Raw genomic sequence first — 24,702 nt, 5'->3', positions numbered from 1 at the left:
TCGCCCCGCCCCCGGCCAGCCTGGCCCCGCCCCCGGCCAGCCTCGCCCCGCCCCTCTGCCCTGTGGGCGGGGCCGTTCCGCCCCCTGAGGGCCGCGGGGCGGGGCCATGGCGGGGCAGCGGTGCTCCCCCGGCCGGGCAGGGCCGTCCCGGAGCGCACGGGGGTCAGCGGTGCTCCCCCGGCCGGGCAGGGCCGTCCCGGAGCGCACGGGATCAGCGGTGCTCCCCCGGCCGGGCAGGGCCGTCCCGGAGCGCACGGCACAAGCACCGCGCCCAGGCCGCCCTGGGGCACCTCCGCCCTGCGCAGCCTCTCTGGGCAACCTGTTCCAGGGCGCAGCCACTGCACAGGAAAGGAATTCTTCCTCATATTCAGGTGGAACTTCCTATGCATCGGTTTCACCACCGAGCAGAGCCTGGTGCATCCTCCTGGCACCCCCTCTTTAGATATTGATACACATTAATGAGGTCCCCTCTCAGTCGTCTCTTCCCGGGGCTGAACAGGCCCAGCTCCCTCAGCCTTTCCTCGTAAGAGGGATGCTCCAGTCCCTTGACCAGCTCTGTCACTCAGCGCAGGAGCTGCATTGCCCACAGACTCCATTCTCCAGCGGCTCCCTGCCCGTGCTGCTGAGGAGCCGCAACTGCACGGAGCCCTCCCGGTCGTTCCCCGGCCCGGCCCTCTCTGCCCCGCCTCCCGGTCTCTCTGTCCCGCCTCCCGGTCTCTCTGTCCCCGCCTCCCGGTCTCTCTGTCCCGCCTCCCGGTCTCTCTGTCCCCGCCTCCCGGTCTCTCTGTCCCGCCTCCGGTGTTCCCCGCCCCTCGGCCCCTCTCGCTCCCGTCGGTGTGTCCCGGGACAACGGGAGCACTCCCCGTGGCCCTTATCGCCCGGCACAGCCCCGCGGAGAGGCTGCTCCCCACCCCGCGACCGCAGCCAGGGAAACCTTGGTGTAACACACTCTTGGCACAGCCAGCTCTGGTGTTGCAAGTTTGGATTTCATGTAAAAATAAATGCAAGTTTTATCCCTTCTGACGGCAGGGGACAGAAGTGTAGCTCCCATCCCCAAATCTTTAGCTCTGATAGTTCGGAAAACATAGAGGACGCATTCTTACTTAGCTCTCCCCACCTCCAAACTGTTAAAGGTTAAGGGAAGGTTAAGATTAGGTCTTAAAAAGTACCTCTGGCACTTTTGTGCTGCTGACTTTTGAGTGCCTAGAGCTGACAGTACGGACCAGCTGTTGTACAAAGGAGTAAATGCCTCCTTTCACACCATCCCAGACACAGGTTAGTATCTTCCAAGTTCCCCTTGGAACTATTTGATTCCTGCTTGTTTTGGCCATCTCTTTAGCATCACTGTGAAGTTGGATTTTAGGAGCTGTTCATTACATATAGCTTCCAAAGGGAAAAGAAATATTGTTGTGCATTGAAATGCACATATTTTGTTTTAATCTATTTGTATGTTAAACCAGGAATGGCTTAATACAGAAATACAGAATATCATTTTATACAGCCCCTTGTATCCCTATTAGAACTTTTTAAGCAAATGACAGTTTGCAGTTCTTAGCCCATAGGAAAATCTCTCTAAAAGCTTATGTCCGGGTATTGCTGTATACACTTTCCAATCTGAATTTGAAGTCATTCTTTGAGCCAAATAAAATATTTGTCTGTGACAGTGGTAAAATGAAAAAATAAAAAAAAACAAAAAACAAAAAACAAACCCAAACATCTGTGTACACAGGCTGCATTTGCACACAAACACTCATTCTGCACAGGACAGGATTTTGACAGGGAGTGTCATATTTAAGAAAGATGCTTCCCTAAAGTACTTCCCAGAAGACAATAATTTTTTTCCTGTTTTTGTTGTTTAAACGTTTGCATTTCGCTTTCCCGTTGAATTATGCTACAAGGTTCACACATAGGAATGTAATCTAATATTTAGGGAGGCAATTTCTGGGGTGATTGGTGCCATCCACTGTTAAAACGCAGACACTGCAGCCGTCGTTTCTTTTAGCTATTATTACTTACAAACGACATTTTAAGGAAGGAACTTCATAATAAAAATGAAATTGCCAGCACTTTGGGACACAAAATATCATTCAAAAGCAGAAAGAAAATTTATTTCTACCACATCAACACAGTCTTTTGGAATCTCTCATATAAAAGAAGGCTTACTGACTTCTAAATGATGTGGATAATGCTTGGTGCTGTGGGTATTTCTTGCCTATTTTGCCATGCTGTATGCTATAAAACACGTTTTCCCTGCTGAATTTATTGTATGAGTATAATTCTAGATATATTCCTGATAAATCTGTATTCAAATGCATTGTAGTGGTCTGAGGCTGCTCTCAGGGAGGTCACTGTGGGTGTGAGCAGTTGTGGCTCTGTTCTGACCCAGCCTGCTGAGATTAGGTAGTACCTGACATTGTAATACTCAAGACAAACTAAAGCCCTTTTAAGGTGGAAAAAAAAGATGCTATGGAAAAGGTTTACTAATTATTGTATACACGGGACAATTATTAAAACAAGTTGGAACTTTCTCCCTGCATTGTTATTATGCGGACTAGAAAAATATCATATTTTTACCTATTTTTTTTTTTGGTTTGGAAGTGCAGCCTTAACTTAATCTTCCTCATACTTAGGAGTAATTTCAAGCCTCTTGCCATAAGCACAAATGCAGATGTCCAAACCCTAAATGTGAGCTAAGCTGAGAACACTGGAAATTCTCTGACATCTTACAATAGGCTGCTTACAAAGTGGATTTGTTGGGAAAGAATGATTTTGTTTTCCTCCTATGGGAGGATTTTATTTTGCAGTAAGTGACAGGCTCTGTTTAGTTGTAAGGGAAATTTCACTTTCCTGGATCTTGGGTTGTATCTTGTAAGTTTATGTTAGAGATGGAAAAGTGCAATATTTTGCTGGTAGCAGTTGAAGGAATTTGACACACCCAATGCCTGGTCTTGCTTTTCTGCTTGGCACATCTGCAGGATATATTAGAGCTTTTCCTGAATGTGAGTTGATGCCAAGTTCATTATTTGTATTTCTGTTGGGGAAATTCTGTGATGGTGATGAGTAAATAGGTGTGGGGTTTTTTGATGTTTTGCAATAGCTTGATTCAGCTGCCTGGTGCAACTGCTTGCTCTTTATTAGAATTTCTGCAATTGAAAATTGGTTGTGTGAATGATTTTATGAAACTGGGTCTTCCTGAGTAGTTTGGGTTTGGGCTGTGTACTTGAAACAGGAGCTGTACTGGTTGAAACAATGAGGAAAACAAATTTCCAAACTGTTTTTCAGTTGCCGCGCTGGGTAAATGAGCTATGGAGTCTGTGAATGCACTTTACAGATGGTGCTCTGATCTTCAGTACTATGGTCTTCAGTGAGGTTATTTGCATGCATAAATCTAAATATTTGTTTGATTGCAGGAGGTAGACTTAAAATACTAGGGTATAGGAAGTATCCTGCATTAATATGAATAGCAAAAACTTTAATTTGCAGTCTTAGCACAAATAGTAACATATTCTAAGAGTGATACCTCAAGTAAATTCTATATCTTTCAGAAGGAAAGATATAGAAATAATGTGACTAAAGTCCCCAAGTTTTGTGTGTAGTATAATACTGAAACTTAAGGCAACTCCAAATTCTTGTTAGGAAATATTGGTACATTTTTTAACTAAAATTTTTTTGTTGTTGTTTTTTTGTTGTTTACAGAACTACAGAGGAAAAAGCCAAAAATGCTTTGAAACGTAATTATTAAAAATGCTTTGTAGAGAAAAACTTCTACATCTTGTTCAAGTCCCCAGTTATGGTGTGACAGGCATTTGAAGCCCTGGTGACTAAGAAGGTGATGAAGAAGGTTTCCCTTTTGGACAATTTGTTGCAATGCTGCCATCTTTGTGAACCTATAGATCATCAAGTTTCGTATCAAGAGGCAAACTTTTTGAAAATGATCCAAGGTATAGGTTCTCTAATTAGTAGTTTCTATAACCAAAACTTATTCTATCCCTCAGTTTTAGAGTTAATTACTTCTCTTAATTCCAATTTCTTTTCAAAATAACATCTTGTAAATAATTGAGTCTCTATGAAAGTAAGAAAAAAGTACTGCAATTACAGATGCATCAATTGTTGAGAATGGGTAGGTTTTTTTTCAAGTAATGGACTCTGCATTTGGTTTTTTGAGGCTTTTTGAGTGTGTTGGCTCAAGTTTCTTAATTAGTTACAAAAAGCTGCAGGTGTATTGGCAAAGGCTGTTATTTAGCCTGGGAAATGTTCCAGGAGACAGTTTTGTGGGGCTTTTTTCTAATGTAAATATTTAGCTATATTATTACCAGTAATTTTAAAGGTTCCACACTGTGTGACTACTGTGTATTTAAACATTGTAGCTTCACTTGGATGACTGACAGAACAAATGATAACCTAAGAGTACCATCTTTATTGTGAGAGGGGATTGAACACTACTGAATTACTTGCAGAAATGCCAAGTGGTATCTGAAGGGGTGTCAGCACCGTGCAGCTGGCTCTGAGCAATGCAAAAAGTGAGTCATGCTCAAGTGCCACTCTAAGTTAGTTTAAAATAGAGTACTTTGTCAAAGTTTCTGCAACTACAAAAAATTAAAGCAGCACTCTTGCTAATCTTGCTAAAATCTAGGGATTTCATAAAGCTCTTTCAAATAATTTTTCATAGGTTATCAAAAGTGAGACTCTTGAGCATCATTAAGGTTTTATGACTCTTTCAGCCAAGTGTTTGTTTTTTTTAAATTTTCATAAACATTTTTTTGCTACTACCCTGACTACCAGAATTTAATTTTCTTTTTTTTTTTTTTTTTCTGTAAAACACTAGGTATGGTTAATTGCTGAGCAATGTGCTTGCATGTGCTGTACCTGTTAGGTGGCTGACTGCTAACAGAATAGGACCTTACAGCTGAGTTCTCTCTGTTGGGGAGGTTCAGTTCAGTTTCAGAGTGGGTGGGAAGTTGCACCAGTAATTGGAAGGTGCAAGAGGTGCAATGAGCTGTGAAAATGTGCTTACAGTGGCTTTTTAATGCTTTTAAAAGGTGCAGTCTGTAGTAAACCTTACTGTTGGGTGATGTGTTTTTTGTTTTTATATTTGTGCAAAGCAGGATGACAATAGGTATAGAGACATCTATGTCTGAATTATGTCAGTTTGCAGATAACTTGCACAAAATCTGTTATAAGGTTAAGACCAAGAAAAGTGAATATTCAGCTGAATGTCTGGTCCTGTTGACTTCAGTTTGACTGCTGAGCAGACTAAATGCTGATTTACTTCTGTCAGGTTTTACAGAATCTGGTCCTAAATTTTAGTATTATTTTAATGCCTGGAACAGTATGGTAGTACTTGGTTTGTATTTTCTTTTATAGAACAATATTTTTTCTTCAATTACAAATGAGAATTCCTTCTGAATACACCAAGATTTTTAAACTTTTGTGTATGGAGAGTAAGCTGGGCCAGACTTTTTGTACATACAGTGATTTCTACACTGTCAAAGTGTGTGAAGATATTTCTGATATATTAACACTGTAATTGATCCTCTCTTGAGGGGTATAGGAAAACACTGCAGTCAAAAATTGGACTCAGGACTGCTTCCTGTGAGAATAAGGCTTGATATAATACTACCGGAAACAGCTGAATTATTAATCAGCTGATGTAAATGGGAATATTTGCAACAATTTCAATAAACTTTTAGTTACAACAATTGGGCATGTTAGGCTTGTGTAATAGTGGTGAAAAAGCAAATTAAGCTGATTTTCTTTACATAAAGCACAATGATGCATTTACATTTGATTCCAATGTATTTTATTGCGTGTGTCAGCGCAAAGGCAGTTCAGTAAAATATCAGTGGAAGGCTTTTTCTAGATAGAGACCTCTGGAAATTGCTTCAACCCTTTCACATTTAGAAAGCATAGTTAGAGAAATGGGATGCCTTCATTTATGTGCTTGGTTTCACAGTGATAGAAAAACAGTAAAATGTTTTCAGGATGATACCATCCCATTTCAGCTTATTCCACTACAAGTAATAGTATTTTATTGGAGAGTCCTACATCAATATCTAGGAAAAATAAGTTGAAGGTAATTTGCTTTATATGACTGATAAAATTTTTCAAACCTCTGTCAAAATGTTACCCACATTTTCATACTGCTGTCAGTCTGCAGCCTTCTCCAGACTATTAAATCCTTAAACAACACACTTCCATCATGCATGTAGAAATATGTATAAGTCAGGACTATCCCCAATGCATTTGAGCTGTATTTTAGCACAGTTAAATGCAACTTTCCTTGGACATAAAATGCAATTATTTGAATTTCCTCCCTGGACAATGCCTGCTCTTGACTGGTTTAAAATCATCTCCTTTGACCATAGAACATTATGTATTTATGTAAATCTACTTCTAAGTCCAGTTAATCCATGGAGATTTATATTATTATTTCTATTTTTATTAGAAGAGCATAGCTGTACTGCAAACCTAAACCAGTGTTACTCAGGCAGTAATGTGAGGGCCAAACTTCCTGCTAGAAAACATCAACAGTGAAAAGAAAAAGAAAACTCTGGGATGGAGCCTGATTTCTGAACTTATTTGAAAATATGCTCTTGGGAAAACATGATGCACATGTTCATGACATACAATCTTACAAGTTTGAATAGAATTTGTATTTTGCTAAACCTCATTACTGGGCCTGTCTTGGGTCCAGTTCATTTTGAAACAGTAAACCATCATGAACACTTTTTCCTCTTGTTGATTGAGCTGTAAAGTTAATATGAATGAGCAGAAATGGTTCTAACCAACTGTTTCCCAATATACAGGTGCTGCAATTTCAATTTTGTGTGCTCTGACAAGGAACGACAAAATTTTTTCTCTTCTCACACTCAACTGCAGAGGCATCCTCATAAGAATCAGGTAAAAATGTTCCTCTTGTATCAGTGTTTCACTGTGCTTTGAGCTGAAAATGACCAATGCAAGGCCACAATAGTATTGTCTAAATAACATCACACATGGTAAGATTTGTCAAAAAATAGGACTTAGTAAATAAAAAAGCATGCCTGTTATGTCAGCTCATTAACTTGGCTTACTGATTTTATTTTGGTTATTTTTGTGGCATAAGAACTTGTGAACTGCAACCATTTCACTCTGCAAGCCTTGAGCAAAGGTAGGTGATAGCAGTTTTAAGATTGGATATGTTTAGGAATAGTCACAAGGGTGCTGAAGGTCAAATCAAAGGCAACAATGTACCCAGTAATATTTATGTAGTTTACTTTGAAATAGAGAAATTCACTGTGTCCAATATCTTTAAGAATTTGGGGATTATTTTTCACTTACACTGGTGGAACTCATGACTTAACAGTATTGATATCATTGGGTCTACTGTGGCTTGAAAGCAGAACAAATGAGACACCTGTAAAAGCTCTTCAGTATTTGAGCTCTTTCCCTGAAAAGTAATTCAAACAATAACCTTGTTGCTTTACCTGCCCATCAAGAAATCCATTACAACAGTGTCTGTGATACCAGAACCATAAAACTGGGTTAGGAATTGAGCTGTGGTTTTCCATAACTCCAAGGCATGGTATGGGCTTTGTTAGCTTTCAATGAATTGTGTCAAATTGTGTCAAATTGCTACCAGACATCAAACACCATTCTATCAACTTTGCTGTTTGCAAAGTATCACTGCTACATAAAAGTTATTTGAAGTTTGATGTAATCAGAAATGCATGAAGACAAAAAAATTGAATTTAATCTTCATATTTTCTTCACCAAAATGTGTAATTCCTGAGAAACTTAGATTCTATATCCTCTCTAGCTGTTTGTGCCCCTGAGAGTTTTCTCTACAAGGAAAGGCCCTTCATATATTTTAATTAAAGTCCAAAGAAGAAATAAATTGTCCTTGGCATATGTCATGCTAATGAGTACTAGTTAGTTTGAAAATACATGTTCATTGGTTGTACATGATAATTCCCTTTGAACCAAAATATTGTGTTTATACAGAAACATTTTCTGGGAGCAGTAGGGGGCATCATTTCCCTATTGTAATTCTTCAGAGACATTAACCTCGTGCATTATGTGTGCAAACTGAATTTTTGTTTTGTTTATGGCATTAATCCTGGGGTTAAGGTTGGCCTGTGGTGAGCAATAATAAGTTTAACCTTTGACTTTGTGCAATAAGATGTAATTTATTATTTTTAGACTCTTCGTGAGTGCCACTGCCCTCACTTCTGCTTAAAATAAATTGAGACAAGTGAGCTTTAGTTATCAGTGATCTTTACATGCAAGACATAAATCTAATTTACTTATTGTCTGAGCTTAGCTCTTTAGCCTCTGATTATGTTTTTTAAGCAGTGCAAGCATTTTTTGTTTGGTTGATTTATTAGTTGATTTTTGTAATTCATAGAATCTCTGCTCCCTCATACAGATTTCAAACCAGTAAACATAAATCCTGGAATGTCTAAATCCATAGAAACTTTATGAAATGTGGAAACAAAGCAAGCAAGCTATTAATATACATAATATTTACTTGAAAAAAAACTGAGATCAGGAAAACATTTAAAATTTAATTTTCAAAGGCAATTTAAAGATGATTAAACAACTAGCAGCATGTAAATAAATTGTTTCTGTAGCTGTTGCCTTGACTTATAATGTATATGTTATTTATAATTTTTCTTAATTGTCAGTGAAAAAATTTTAACTTTTTTCTTTCTTTGAAAAACATTGCTCTTTAATTTGCATTGAATGTTTTGGTTTGTAAGTGAAGAACAGATTTATAGCAAGTTTACTACTCTCCATACTCTTCAAACAAAAAAGAAAAGTTTCCAATTGTGTACCGTGAGTACTTCCTCTTTTTGTCCATGTGGAGAAGGTGGTGACCCATCAAATATTTTGGGTGGGATGTGAGGTATATGCTGATTTCACAAATGATTTGGTTTAGGGTTATTCAGGTAGAATGATTCATGCTCATGTTAAGAACAGAACATTGAATCTCTCCCATATCTCAGGCTTTATGTTTTGATATTGGGACCTGTGTTTATCATAGCAGTAATCATACAAAAATATTTTTCGGTATATATGGAGTGTGTGCAAGTTAAAGGGCAGAAAAACTTGAATAGAAATAACAGTCGTGTAATGCTATTTTGGAAGAGTACTGCTGTTTGGTAGGAATCTAAAGTAGGTTTTTGAGTCTGGATTTAATATTTTTGAATGAAAAAAGGAAGTTAAACCACATAGATGAAGAAGTTCAAACCATTTATACTCTTCCCATGAAAGCTTATATAAAAAATATGTGTGTAATTGCATCATTTCCATGGCAGGACTGCTCATGATCACTTTATTTGGTCTTCATAGCACCAAGGGTAAATTTGATGGTAGTTTCAATCCTGCTCCTACATTTAAATGAAGAGACAGCTAGTCTCTGTAGTATGTGCTGGTATTTGAATTTTCTCCAGTTTGTTTGATATAAGTTGTCTTTTGGCTGAGCTTGCTCACAATAGAAGAGCACGCAGTGGCTGAGCTCAGCTCCTGCTGGCTTGTTACAGGTAAGAGATGTGCAGAATATCATGAATCCAACAGTAACAGCTGTATCTCATGACACACAAAAGACAGTGATGGATTGTCAGAGTAATTACACTCCTTACAATCTTAGAAGAGTAATTTTGAAAATCTTCCTGCAGCATGTCTTTCACAGATATTCTTTGTAATTTCCCTTAAGTTTTAATTGTTTTAGATAATGAACAGGTAATAGTAGGAATTGAAGACACCATCATTTATGGTAGTTTCATACACTGAAGCTGTGTTGAGTAGAATGTGTTTAAATGTGAGTTGAGGAGGAAGAAATTATTCTAGTGACGCAGAAGAAGGAAAGAAGAAAGGAAGTGCTTTTTTTTTTTTCAAATGTCACACATATGACATTAAAAAAAGGCAATTTATTTTTTAATAGCTAGGCTGTTGTATTTGAGAACACAGAAGCCGTGTGAGAGCTGAAGGGTGTGCTCCTTGTTGGTGAACCAATAACATGTATTGCACTAAGCTGTTATTCGTACTGTAACACACCATATCAAATATTTGCAATAGATACCAAATTCTGAGATTGCTAATCCTCCTCACAGGGTTACAGCATCAAGGGATGGTAACTTCCACTTGTGGCATAAGTGTGTTTTTCAGCTATTGATAATAAACTGTCACTTGGAGGTTGATCAGTTGTTAAAAAGGATCCCTTTTTATGCACCAACTATTCCCCCCCAAATTTGGAATATCTGATGTTGTTATCTGTTGGGTTTGGAAATTCTGACCTGGAAGCTGAAAATCTCCAGTGAGGGATAGAAAATGTGAGGATACTACATGTCACTTAAATACATTAGCCTGCCCCTGAAAGTGGTACAGTTAAGAGGTATATACTTCAAAATGTCATGGTTCCCAGTTTGCAGCCAACCTCAGGATAAGTCAAGAGGCCTTTTTCTCTGTCCTTTTTGCAGTTATTAATATTTAATGTGCAGTTATGATAAAACAATATAGGATAAAACATTATAGGATAAAACCCAAGACAGGTATTTCTTCTGACTGCTGTGAGCAGATCATCCTGAGTGCCATCACCTGGCCCGTGCAGGACACCAGGGGATTGTGCCCAGTCACCCTGGGTTTATGAAATGCAGTTCCTGCTTGAGTAACTCGATCTCCTTCTGTGACAAGGTGCCCCACTTAGTAGATGAGGGTAAGGCTGTGGATCTTGTCTACCTGGACTTAAGCAAAGCATTTGACACAATTTCCCACAGCATAGTCCTGGAGAAACTGGCTGTTTGTGGCTTGAATAGGTGCCTTGTTTGCTGGATAAAAACTGAGTGCAGTGTTGGGACCAGTCCTGTTTAATACCTTTGTAAATGATCTGGACAAGGGGTTCAAGTGCACCATCAGTCTCCTTGCAGTGACACCAAGTTGGGCAGCAGTGTTGGTCTGCAGTGGGACAGGCTGGATCAGTGGGCCAAGGCTAGTGGTCTGAGGTTCAATAAGGCCAAGTGTTGGATCTTGCACTTGGTCCACAGCAGCCCCATCCAGGGATCCAGGCTGGGGCAGAGTGGCTGGAAAGTGTCTGGCAGGAAAGGACCTGGAGGTGCTTGTTGACAAGAGTTGAACACGAGCCAGGTGTGCCCAGGTGGCCAAGAAAGCCAAGGATACCTGGCCTGTATCAGCAACAGTATGCTCAGCAGGACCAGGGAAGGGATTCTTCTCCTCGTGTATTGGCCCCTGGTGAGGCCACTCCTCAAATCCTGTGCTCATTTTTGGGTGCCTTAATAAAGGAAGGACACTGAGGTGATGGAACATGTCCAGAGAAGGGCAACAAAGCTTGTGAAGGGTCTGAAGGGTCAGTCAGGCTCGGCAGTGCTGGATTAATGGTTTCACTCACTGGTCTTAGAGGTCTTTTCTAAACTAAAATACTATGATTCTATGATTTCATCTGCTTGAAATTGTCCCTGTGGACCTCACAGAAATGATTCTGACATTGTTGCTACTTCTCTGCTGTCTGTGTAACTTTGCCAAGTTGATTGAGAAAGTCATATTGGTAGTAGAAGCGAAGGGAATGGAAAGAGAAATCCTGATCTGAAGGTGTTAGTCCTACATTTGCATTGTTGGACTTCCGTATTTTCTTTTCTTTCTCAGAATGGATTGTAACAAATACTATGTACTATAAAAAACTTAGTTCAAAGCAGCTTTCTTAATGCAAATATTTTTTCATTTGATCAAATAAAAAAAGTTGAGGTAGCAATGAGCAAACTGCATGACACATAATGTCTACTGTGCAGGAGAGACATATATATGATACATACATATATATAATATAAATACATTTTAAATATACTATATATCAATACATAGCATATATGAATATATGAATATAATATATGTAGGCAATATATAATATACAGTGTGTATATATATAGTGTATATATATTTTTTTGTATATAATATATATAGAATATAAAGCAACAAATTAGCAATCTATCAGTCGCCATTTAAAAGCTAAGGTCAAGTGAAATGTAGCTCTGAATATACAACCTAATTTTTCTTGTGTGTTCCTTTGTGCTGTTTCATATAGAAGTTGTAATGACAGAATATTTAGAAATGTTTGCTACCAGCATGGGGAAAAAAAAGCTTCCTTACTTGTCAGAGGCAGCAGGTATGAAGTTCTATCATGAGACTCTCCATTTTACTAAGTAGGAATCTTTCTACTGGATGGATAGTAGTTCTGACAGCTCTTCAAGGTTCACATCAAGGAATGCAAGTTTTTTTCTTTTGAAAATAAACCCAACAGTGCTCAACAGTATTGGGATCTTCATTCTATCTTCCTTTCCTGGTGAGTTTCTCCTTACTTATAGCAGGGTTTTTAGGTCAGAAGAATGGTTAGCCTTTAAAAATCCAGGGTTAGAGTTTGGGGAGAGAGAAAGTTTTGGCTCATGTAGAGAAGAGAAGCACTTTGGTAGCTGAAGATGAATTAAAGTTTCACAGCAGGGAGCTGCTGCTGACCTGTTACCTCTAATCATTCCAGAGCTTTTCTGGGATGGACATTTGCTTCAGCTGCAGCTGAGTCATTGGTGTACCTGAATTGATACAGCTTCTGGTGCAGGTACTTTGCAAGAGTGAAATGATTCAAAAAGAATAAATTCTGGTGCAATTAGAATACTTGCTTGTCCACACCAGGCATATGTGTTGGTGCAGCTGCTCTCAGTGGCTTTTCATTGGGGCATATTTCCTTTTATAGACAAAGACTTAAATGATGAAGAAATTCAGTGGGAAACTATAAAGTGAGTGAAAATTTGCTCTCACTCGAAAGTGAAATGCCGAGAATTGTTTCAAGATTATCTTATGTGGGAGATGCTGTATAATTGTGGAGGTTTATTCTTCCCTCTAAAATTTGCACTGCTTTGGCCAATGGCCAGTAGAAGAATTGCATTCTGACAGTTTTGCCTTTTTATAATCCTATCAAATACTCCTAACTACCCAATTAAGGCACTTTCTCTTCCACTAACATGCTTTTTTCCCTTGTATTTTCCATCAAGAGTTTTTTTTTGCCTGAGTTTAAATACTTGAATTACTGCTTCAAAACGACAGTTGAACATTTTTAGATATGCCGAGATCACTTCAGGTGATTTTTTCCTGATAGGTTGTTATGACTTAAGGGCTCTACAGATCCTAAGCAGTGGCATCTGAATGAAGTTTCTGTGCATGTGGAGTCTGGCCGTGGGTTTCAATGTGTTGTCTTTTCTCTCTATTCTTTTTTGTAACAAAAAAAGGAATATTTCTGGGAATTTCCAAGGAGTACAGTGCACTTAATTTTTAGTTGTCAAGATAGCTGACAGTTTATTATGGTACCATGAATAAATTATTTCAGGGTTCACACTTAAAACAAAGGTAGGAAGACTTTCTTTTTTCTTTCTTTCTTTCTTTCCTTTTTTTTTTAAGCTGACATTTTGAATTTATATTAAGCATAGTATCACCTGGATACACACTGCATGAAAACGTAGACTATTCATAATGAATTATTAACCCAAAGCTTTTACCCTTTCTTAGATGCACTGGAGATGCTCCACAGGATACTACAGGGGTATGAATGTGGGAGAGAATGGGGGGTTTCTAATAGGAGGTATAGCAGGCTACGGTATCAGTGGATGTCATTGTTCAGCAGTTATTTTCCATAAGAGAGTTTTTTATTGCTGAGTGTTGTGCAGAGACCTCTGAATATATCATTAGAAGCACAATAATTTATGGATTTACTTTAGGTAACCTCCTCATACCTGGGTTAACTGCATAGTCAGGATTGTAGTTTAAATCTAGTCAGTGAAACTCTAATCCAATTAGCAACTGAATTTAGTGCACATTTACAATAATGATATTTAAAATGTCTAGGTTTAATCTTGTCTCGGTTCTCTTTGAAGAGTTGACAGTCTCCATGTACCTCTGCAAGACTTTTTGGAACAGTCAGCTCTTTTTCCAAAATGAAATAATCAGCTGCAGATAAGATTCTTCAGCTTCAGGTTTGGTGAACCTGGTGGTAGGTTGCTTGAAAATAGCAAAAGAGAATAGGCAGAACTTTTCTAAATAAAAATTGCAAAGTTTGTCATGTGTTCTTTGATTTACTCGTATCAGATGAATAACTGAAGAGCATCAAGACAAATATTACAAATGGAGTAAGGCTGCTATTGATTTCTGTGGACTTTGAATCATCTTCTCAGGGCCATATTACTGATTGTCAGAAAGTCTAGGATATTATGTGTTTGAGCCTTTTTTCCCACTGTAGTCCTAGAATATGAAAATACATGGAGTTATATAATCAGCAAGCTCCATAAAAGGACCTTGACCTGAATATTATGAGAAGACTTTTGTCTCTTTTCAACTCCTCTAATGTACTTGTTTTAATACCAAGACCTTATTTAAAAAAAAAAAAAAGTAAAAAAAAACCGGTCAAAATTACCCAAGTAACTGAGGAAAAATGAGTTAATCCTTAGTTAATATACAAGCCTCAATCCCCCCCTAGTTAGCTGGCATACAGGATTGGAGAAAATTAAGTTTAGCAAGGGCTAAAATATGAAAAAAATTATGCTGGTGACTTTTGCTCTACTTGTGATCATTTTCACAATTACTTTAGTCTTCCAAAGCATCTTACCTGGGTGCTACTCAGTAACTTTCTTAGCCAGTGGAGAGCTGGAATCTTCCCAATATATGCCTACATAATAATTGTTTTATTTGAAAACATTATTTGGGACGTGAAATGATGTTGTCCATCTGACTTTCACCATCTCTGTGGAGATTCAACTCTGAATTTTTAGGTAATCACACCAATGTTTCTTCCTTTGCCTTTCATTTTTGGCTGACATTTTCAGGCTGGGATTAATTATTTATCTGCCTTTAAATTTTATTAAATTGTAGGACTTAGAAGTAGCAATTTCTGAGTGGCAATGGTATGTGATCTGTAATTCCTTCAGATCAGACCTAAGTCCAGCATACAACATTAAAATAGGGACAGAAACACAGTTCTAATGCTGCCTAGCAGTATAAGAGGTGCAACGAGGGCAGATATTTCTTAAAAAATCCTGCCACAAATAACTTAAATATTTTCCTCTTTCAAACAAATGTTTTTCCTTTCTAGAAAAAGAAGTTTGAAGGTTCAGTTAAACAGCTCTTTGCTTAACACTGAGCACTAAATTAAGCACAGAAAAATCTGTTTTGGTCTTCTATAGTCCAGAATATTTGACGAGTGACCAGCAGAATCACTCTCTCAACATTCTCTGATATTGTCATGCTCCATAGCAAACAGCACTGTTTAAAGGGTTCTGGACTTCACAGATTCTTGTAATCCTTCTTCTGTACTTTCATGACATTGTGAAGGTCTGTTTTATTTGTCTTTCTAGCTGCAAGATCTTTAAATTGATATTTAGGAATTATTTTACTTGTTGAGATAGCTGGGATGAATTTGACCTCTAGTTTGACAGGCGTCATTTGGCTAAAGTATGGGATGTGCTTATGGTTCTTCAGTTGGAATCAAAAAAGTCATAGCAAGCTCCACAGCTGCATTGAAGAATTTCAATAAATGTGAAAATGAGTTTGAAAATAAAACATGAAATAATTAGAGCAGTGCTCATTTTCAGCTTTTAACTGTAGTCCTCTGCACAGAAGCTTGAATTTCTACAGACGAGAAGAATTAATAGCTCTTTTTATTTTCTAATTATAATCTAACCAGCCAGGAGATAGTAGAAAATCTGGGTGCATCTTGTGTTTACAGACCAATGATTCCTGATTTCCATGGATGTTCTTAATTTTTAAGAAAGCAGATATATATGTATATAATATCTATATTTTAAAAAAATAGCAGGAATTTCTCCCTGTGAAAGTCCAAAATAGGCTTATTGCTGACCTGAGTGAAGGGAAATTAATTTCCTTTGATTAACAGAACCACCATTACTGTTATGGTGGAGAAGACAGTAATTAAAATATAGTTAATATAAGCCACCCTCATTTTGAAGCTACCTCAGTTTGCAGCCTCGGGGTAAGCCAAGTAATTAAGTTTGGCTGGAGCACTGAAGGGAAGATACATCTTACTAGCTAAAAACCCAAAATGGTTTGGGCAGTACTGGCACAGCAGAAAGCTCCCATGAGTTCCCAGAGCACTGCTTGTGGCCCTTAGTGGATGCACTGCTCTCAGTGATGGTAATTTCATGAAATGCTAGTTGAGTGTTTTACGTGTCATTCTCCAGGATGTCCAGCCCACCCTGCAAGCAATGCCTGCATTCAAGAACCTGGCAGCTGAGGTCCCTCTGACTGCAAAAACACCCAACTTGTTGCAAGATCAGGCAATAAAAACGAGTCACTTTATGTGAATAAAAGCAGCAATTTGAGTGATCTGTGGATGGACTGGGGATGGGAGACAGAGGACTATGAGTAGATAGGGTAAAGCTGACCTTGGGAATGACCACTTCTGTGGTAAAACGAGCACATGATCCTAATTCCACAGGAAGTTGCAGGAAGTACCCATATCTGAGGCTAAATTTTGTGGAACTTGATATTTACAGGGAAGATATAAACGCGACAAAAACATTCACACTTCCAAAAATTTGCAGATATATCCTCAAGGAGTGCGAGCATTTGAGTGAACATTTCCAGTGTGACTGTCAGTGTCAGTCCCATTATTTCCATTCTGCCAGTACATTCCAGTGTTTCCTGTAGATATGATGTAACATATGGTAGAAATATATGTATATATACATAAGTGTATTGATTGGCATAAATTCCTCATTTACTGAATGGTGAAAATTAAACTGAGAATTATCATGCCTAATAACGCCAGCAGGGTTGTATATCGGGGATTTTTTCAGACTCCAGGAGACATCTTGGTATTAGCAGAACAGTGTAGGTTAATCCATTTCTTTAGAATCCCTATATTTTAGTACTATTTTCACCACAGTTTTGTTCAGCCTTCCATTTGCAATATTGTGTTAGGTGCTGTGAAACACCATGTCTTCTAACTGAAACCAGTTAACACATCTGATGTGAAGAATCTAAGAGAATGCTTATCTTGTTGAAGAAAAACTTGTCTTGGGTCTGTTCTTTCTGGTGAAAAAGAACAGAAATAAACTCTGGCTTCCTGGGAAACAAGTCTTCTCAATAAAAGAACTTCTATTGCCTATGAACACATCTGAGGTTTTGCTGAGAGCATTTTGGCTGCCACATTTTTCTGTACTCAATGTGCTGTCAGTAAGATACTTTGTTAAAAAATTCTTTGGGACACTCTGTCCCACTCAGAACCAAATTTTGTTTTATTCGTGTTATATAGAAAAGAAACATATCCATGTGTTCACCATGATTTCATATTTATTTAATTTTAATCTATTTGTAGGACAATTAGCTGTGGCATGATTGATAAATTCAAAACTGAAAGGATGGTTGCATTGAGCAGGGAAGGGACTTGTCTGCCAGGGTTTCACTGAACTATAGCCAGCTCTCAGACTGGTCCTACCAGAGAAAGAATTCAGAGTACATTGTGTTGATAAAAATGAATAGTATAAAGAAGAAAAATCATGTCCAATCATACTCTACAGTTTAAAATTAAGTGCAAATTTACTTTACTGGTCTGGAATTTAGCTCCATGCTAAATAATGGCTGCTATGTCTATTGATTTGGGAAATGACCTAAAGAATTCTTCCAAACCTGAGTCAGACTGTAGCTGTACTCAGAGTGAAAGTGATAGGATTGTAGATACAAACTTAGCACATCTGCTGGTTTTTTTGAGCTTTTCAAAGGAGTCTGAACTCAGGTTACTTTGTCCATTACACTTTGAAACTCCTACAGCATAGACTGGGGAATGTGTGTGTTTTCATAAGACATGCTTTTCTTGTGACTGGGATTATTATTTTGCAAAACAATTCCAACCCCCAAAATTCTCCAGTAAATTCATGGAACTACAAATTCACTGTTTTGTTTTTAGTATCTCTGTGCATCACCTGTGAAGGCTGAATGGATGGTCTGTGGTATGCAGAACACAGAGAACTGGTGCTGCAAGTGCTTTTGATCCTTGGGCAGTCTGCAAAGTGGGAAGCCACATAAGGAATACTCAATCAAGGCATAAGGTTACCTAAAAATATTTTCTCAATAGCAGAGCTTTAACTTATGAAAAACGTTTAGAATGTCCACAGGGAAAATCTTTGGTTCTTCAGTTTCACATTTAGATTGCTGTAGCTGGAAGTTAATTAGCCCTGCTAGCCTTTTTCTTTTGGGCTAATTAGTAAGAAAACTGGATATAAAAAGTCAAAGTCATTTTGAGAGAAAGAACTTCAGCATTTTGTACAGAGCAGTCCCTTTGGAGGATATTATCTCCATAATGACCACAGGATGCTCTCCATTCTGACAGAATGTAGTTCTACAGTCTCTGGACTCATTTAGACGACATCTTAGTCATTAATGATTTCAGGCCTAGCTGCTTGCAATTGCCAGATGAAACCACATGACATGTTGTTTAATTATGCAATGATCAGCAGCCTTTACATTTTAATTAGGGAGCCACTGTAATGAAGCCGTCCCACTTTACATATGGCTCCTTGGGCTGAAAGGTTGTCTTTACTAATTGGTTGTTTGGAAATGTAATTTTGACACAGCAATACAGGTAGACTTGTCTTCACTTCTAATGTGTTTCCTGATCTCTTTTTTTGATTTGGCTAATTAGTGCTAATAATTTAAAAGCTGCATGGCATTCCAAAACTCCTGCTGTTTACTATGTGTATGGTAGTTTTGTTAACAGATTTTAGTACTGTTATACATGGTGACATACTGCTAGTGCCTGCTCACAATTTTCTTTGGTTTTGTAAGATCAGAGGGGCTTTAGAATCATGCTATCCTTTCAGTCAGCTGTGTGTGAAACAGATTCTTGATGCAAGGACTTTAAAGGACTATAATTTAATAACCATTTTGAGCACTCTTTAGAGACTACTTGCATTGGAAAATACATGATCTTTTCAGTTTAAGTTTTTCAATGATTAATTCATGAATATATCTGCAAGAATGCCAAGGTCTCCAAAATGATGAAAGCTTATCCTTTCACTGCTGTTTGTTTTCATTTCAAATCAAAGCTGTCTTGTTTGTTTGTTTACTTTTAAAAATAATAGTCTGTTCTTTCCACTGGGTTTTTGATAAAATTTTGACAAGTAAAAAAATTAATTTACATTAAAGAATCAAATAGGTAAAATTTCCATCTCCCCCTGTATTATATTGTGTGATATGATAAGCAGGAACATTCCCAACCTGCTCCACCAATCCAGCCCACATGCTATGTCTCTTTCCTAGTTGGTGCTTCATTTTATTTATAACAATAAAGTGGACTGTTCATCTTCATTCCTCTCAGGGATGGCTGTTTATGAGGATCCTAGCTAAAAAATATTTGTCTCTATGTCCTTTCTCCCTTAAAGCTATTTTTGAGTACATCCAGTTGGACGAATAAGTTGCTTCAGTTAGTCAAGAGACTCAGCAGGAGCGTTCCAGACAAACGTTACCGCTGCTCACTTGTTAGAGCTCTCTTCTGGTCAGACTAACATTGATTAAATGCAGGGCTACTTTCACATGACACTCCCAAACCTTTTACCATCCTTTCCAGAGCACTCCTTAGGTTTTCTATTCAGCAGCTTCTGACACCCACACAGGCTTTAGATCTATACAAGTTCTCTAAAAATATTGTTTCATTTCAAAGATCTCCTGTGCATTTCAGAAAATCAGTTCCATAGTTCTCATCTGTTACTAATGCAAAGGTTTTAGAGTGGGAACATATTGTGCTTTGTATTTTTATTTTTATTTTACCTAGCAAAACAAAGACTTGAGAATGATGAAATAACTTTGCAACACTGATAAAAATAGTTAACAATCTCTCAACTGTTAGAAAACTAACAAGAACTTGCACCACCTGCTATCTGGCAGTCAAATAATTTTGTCTCCTGTGTCACAGATATTTATGTGCACCATTATTGTATATTCAGCCAAGCCATCCAGATTCCTTACTTGAAGTGAATGATGTTTGTAGAAGGTAGAAGGTTATCTTGATAATTACTTCCTCTGCTAAATACTTTTTTCGTATAACTTTTTTTTCTTTTTGTATTGATAACTTGGCTTGGCATATACCACTAGGGTACTAGAACTCTGTGGGTGTTGTTAAAATAAGACAATATGAACAAATCCTTCTGACAAAAATACAAATTATTTAATAATTACTAGATGAGATACATAAGGAATGATGTCTGAGTAAGTTTACTTTTTCCATGATTGCTATCAATTTTTTTATAGTTACCTACAAAAACTTGCTCTAGCATAAAGAAATGTAGATAATTATTATGTATTCAAAACTATTTCCTCATTTTCTTCAGAGTACATACTGGATTCTGATCATTACACTGGAGTTAGAATGAAAAAATTCACTGAAATAAGCTTTAGCTGGGATTTCTGGAAAAGACTGATCATCAGGACAGTTGAGCTGGACTTGTGAAGTATGCACATCTTTCAGAATGTATTTGGCCAATAGGATTCCACTGTCTCCTGCCAAAGCTTTGGCTTTCAGCCAAATTAGTTTTGTTGTATTTATACAGAATGGACACAGGCCACAAAAGATAAAAAGGTGCAAAAAGCTGAAATTATTTTTATCAAAATATGAAACATATGAGATGGAAAGGAGAATTGTGGGGTGCATCTACTGCTTCTTTCTGAACTTCTTTATTTGTATAATTTCTAAACCTAAAATTGATGCTCAAGCAATTGGATTTGACTAGGTATGGTTCTCTGGTTACTACTTCACATCCAGCAATCAGGATATGATCCTGTATGATGCTGAGTGGTTTTGCCTTTATTCCCCATAGCAAGCGAGTCATTGTTTCATCTTTACCCTGGTAGCAATATCTAATTTTATTGAGTACTTTTGTAGGCTAAGTTAGAAAAACTTCAGAATAGCCAGCAGGACCATCTACATGCTTAGGAAATTACCAACTCAATATTTGTACGTGCTCAAGAAAACTCTAATGGGACAATAAAGCACTTGCTTCTGAACCAAATGGTGTCTTTAAAAGGAAATTGCTTTTGCAATTGTGAAGTTGCTCATTTGGAATGCACTACATACAGACATCTCTTGTTACCTGCCTCTTGCCAGGGGACTCCTGTGACACACTGACACATTTACACATTGATCTGAGGGAAAAGAAAAACTTCATGTCATTTCAATAAACCAATACAATTCAGCTCATGCTAACATGAAATAAAATCTATTGTGCTTCTGGTTTTATGGGTTGTAAGTTTTTTAATGGGAAAAAAATGTCTGTGTAAAATTTGTTTCTGTTGATCATAAATACTTTTGAAAAATGCCGTCTTGATCATCCATGTTCACTTTCTGTTGCACTTTTGATGTTCTTTATTTGGAATTTAGAAAGATGCCTTTAGTGAGTTGGTCTTTTGAGAATGTAGTTATCACAGGGTATTGAAAAGAGGATAGCAATGTGAATAAATATGGCCACTTTATTTTCTCAAACATGTCAATATGTTTGATATAAGCCTACACTTATTTACCCTGGTAAATGTAGAACTCTGTTTTTCAGCTTTCTAGCTTTTCAGCTTGATGTTTCCAAAATATTTAAAATGAGAGGCCCAAAGATGAAGATCATTAAATTTGTATGGAAAATTTAATATCAAATATAAATAATAGCTGGATGTTTCAGTGATGTGAAACTCTTGGAAGACTGATCATGCAAAGAACAATCTTTGCAAAAGGGCCCTCAAGTGATAAGCAGTCTCTGGAATGATAAGAGCCATCCCTTTGCATTATGGAGAGATGAGCATTTGATCAGCATGTTTCCAACGTCATGCTGGCCCTATAGATTTTGATACCAGGTGTAGTTCTTTCTTGGGTTTTCTGGTCTTTGAATACATATTTTTTTCTATGAGGTATTTGATACTTTTTTAGCTTTATAGTCACCACTTATGAACTGTTACTAATATCAAAGTACTGTTTCTTTTATTAAGTTGAACAATGCCAAAACAGAGCCTTTTCAGAGCTTAAATGTAGCTTAAATGTGGCATCCTTGTTTCATGTAGCATCTTTGTGAGAGAAATTAAGAAATTTAGTATTTATGTGTTATATGCAGATATATTTAAAGTTTATGATGAGTTCAGTGGAACTGCCCAGGAAATGTACTTGGCTTTACTTATTATGTTACATAAACCCAGGACTTAGATTTATATCTCTTCTGAGGAAAGGGTGGTGCATACACAGTTCTGACTTCTACAACATGAAGGATTCTTGTATTGTCAGTAAAATTATATGCAGTGGTTAAGAGTGGAAAAGAAGAGGTCAGCATTCAGGCTTCTGCATTATGGCAGATTACTTACTGCACTGTCTGATAAGTAGGTGTCACATAACCTGTGGCACCTTATTATCACATAACTGATACCAGGTTTTTATTGTAAATCCTTGTAAAAAGAGAGGAAAACCCCACAATTAAAGACAGTCAAGCACACATCAGGTATTTTGATGAAGTAAATACCTGATGTGTGCTTGACTGTCTTTAATTCAAGTACTCAAATCATTAGCTGGTGATTTGCTGAAAATTATGCTTGCATTTCAGGTTTGTAGCTCTATTTGCCAGAATAGATTTAAGTAAGATACTTTTGCATTCAAAGTAGCTATCTAAATTAAAAATATGTTGCCAAAATTTTAGTGGTTGCATTAGGATTTTTATGTTCCTGAATTTTAATAGTGCTATATCAGCATAGCTGGTAAAATACCTGAGAAGCATGAACAGGATTATTGTTCCCTATGGTTGGCTCAAAATATTAAGTATTCAGCCTATATCTTATTTGTGCATTGCACAGCATTATCCAGCTTTAGAACAAGGTGTGATTTGTTTGTAACTCAAGTGAGGGATGGGGATACCTCCTATAATTGCTTAGCAAAGGACTAAACTGACGTCTGCCAGCACCAGTAGGAGCAATTCTGTAGATTTGAGTTTGGAACCAGGGCCCAAGTACACCCAGGTGGTCATAGGGGATCCAGGTCTGTGTCTGCAACCAGGTTAAATGAGGAATGCCACCAGAACAGGAGCCAGAAATGTTTGCCTCATGCAGAAATGCAGGTTCCATAGCCCATCATCCGATGGGATGTGTGCACCACGTCTGGCAGAAAACTTGCTGCTCTTGCTGCTCAGCAAGGCTGGGATGCTGCCTGTGAGAGTGAGAACTTCTTGTGCCTGAAAGCAGCTGGTCAAGCAGCTGGGGTAGATATACCAATAAAGCCTGACATTGACTGGCAACTGCAAATGGTTCTTGGTCATGCTAAGCCTCTTTCGCCAATCTGTTTCTCTCCTTTTTACCAGATAAAGCAGAATATTTAATAATATACAAGATTTTTCCTGGAGTATTAAATATATATGACACAGCAGATAAGGCATTAGTATGATAAAACAACCAGAGTGGTATGTTTTGCTAACTACTGCTACTAATGAATTTTTGTTTTAAGCACAAAAAAAAAGTTTTTAAACTAATTTCAAGTAATTTCTCTATAACTGGTTAAAGTGATTGGTATCTTTTAAAAGATTATTAATGGCATTATCACTTACTATATATCCTTAAATATATGTATGATGTGACTTCTCTCTTATTTGGGGAACCTGAATAGTAAATATTAAGATTAAGCCTAAATATTAAAAAGAAGTGATAACAATCATAACAGTATGAGCCCAGGGTATCCCACAGCAGCTCAGTGAGTCATGGTTTATGATTACTTGATTGGATTAAGCCTGTAATGGAATCCCCTATCCAGTTTCTACGAGATTTCTAAATATCTCACACTAAGTTCCATCTTTCTTTTAAAAATGCTTTTTTTTTTTTTTTCCACTGTAGTACACAACCAAAAGCCTCATGGTTGCTAAATTGTGTTAGTATGACCTGGTACACTGAAGTTATGACTACTGATTTTCATACATCCTGGGCTACCTACATTCTTATGTATCTATCAAGCCAACATTCATCCCCATCATAAGAGCTTTTGCTGTATCACAGTTTTACAGATAGAGAGGAGAAATGCAAGCACATTGTCTCTGTAGAGAGAACCATTGCAGAGCAGAGTCCTGGATAGACAGACACCCCTAAGCCTGTGCCAGAGCCCAGGGCAGTAGGAAGCTCAAGACAGGGTTTGCTGGCTTCAGTGGCTACTGCTTCAGTGTTTGCTCTTAGATCCATGTGGATTTCCATGCCAGTGCAAGGCAGCAACAGCACAACACCCCACCTCCTCACACCCTTGCTAAGTTCACAGTGACATCTAAGTCACCTTTTTTTTTTTGTAACAGAAAACAAGGCACAAAATTTGCATCCACATCATGTAAATTGGTGCCTGGATCACTTGTTTCTCTCCTTAAATATACCTGAAAATTGCAAAGCATATTCACCATGGCATCCAAATATTCTTCAGAACCAACAGTGAGCTCTGCAGATCTGTCTGCTGAATGCTTGAGGGAGATCAGCTTTCAATTCCCTCTTACACGCTCATCCTCAAAAATATTTGTGAATCTTAGGGATTAAGTCTCTGACAGGTGGTTAAATTCTGCCTTTTGTTGTTTTACAGAAGTCTGACAACGAGTAGCTGTGGAAATATATATTTATTGTGTAAAGAGAATAGGATAGGAATTAGCATTGGAACTACCTTGAAAGTTATAG

The 24,702-nt window shown here is 37.8% G+C and overlaps 1 long non-coding RNA gene across 2 annotated transcripts; it reads left to right on the top strand.

The window, feature by feature from the left end:
* The first annotated feature begins 879 nt into the window (after positions 1 to 879).
* LOC135279283 (uncharacterized) lies at positions 880 to 21,474 on the top strand. Of its 2 annotated transcripts, none has more exons than XR_010346580.1 (4): positions 880 to 1,275; positions 3,697 to 3,941; positions 6,807 to 6,900; positions 20,376 to 21,474. It is a non-coding gene; the product is annotated as an uncharacterized LOC135279283 (long non-coding RNA). The 2 variants fall into 2 exon arrangements; XR_010346581.1 differs by lacking the exon at positions 20,376 to 21,474 and adding an exon at positions 7,106 to 7,128.
* Positions 21,475 to 24,702: the final 3,228 nt, after the last annotated feature.

Source organism: Passer domesticus, chromosome 12, assembly GCF_036417665.1.
Source record: "Passer domesticus isolate bPasDom1 chromosome 12, bPasDom1.hap1, whole genome shotgun sequence".
Lineage (NCBI taxonomy): Eukaryota > Metazoa > Chordata > Aves > Passeriformes > Passeridae > Passer > Passer domesticus.
This window is presented reverse-complemented; position numbering and strand designations above follow the sequence as displayed.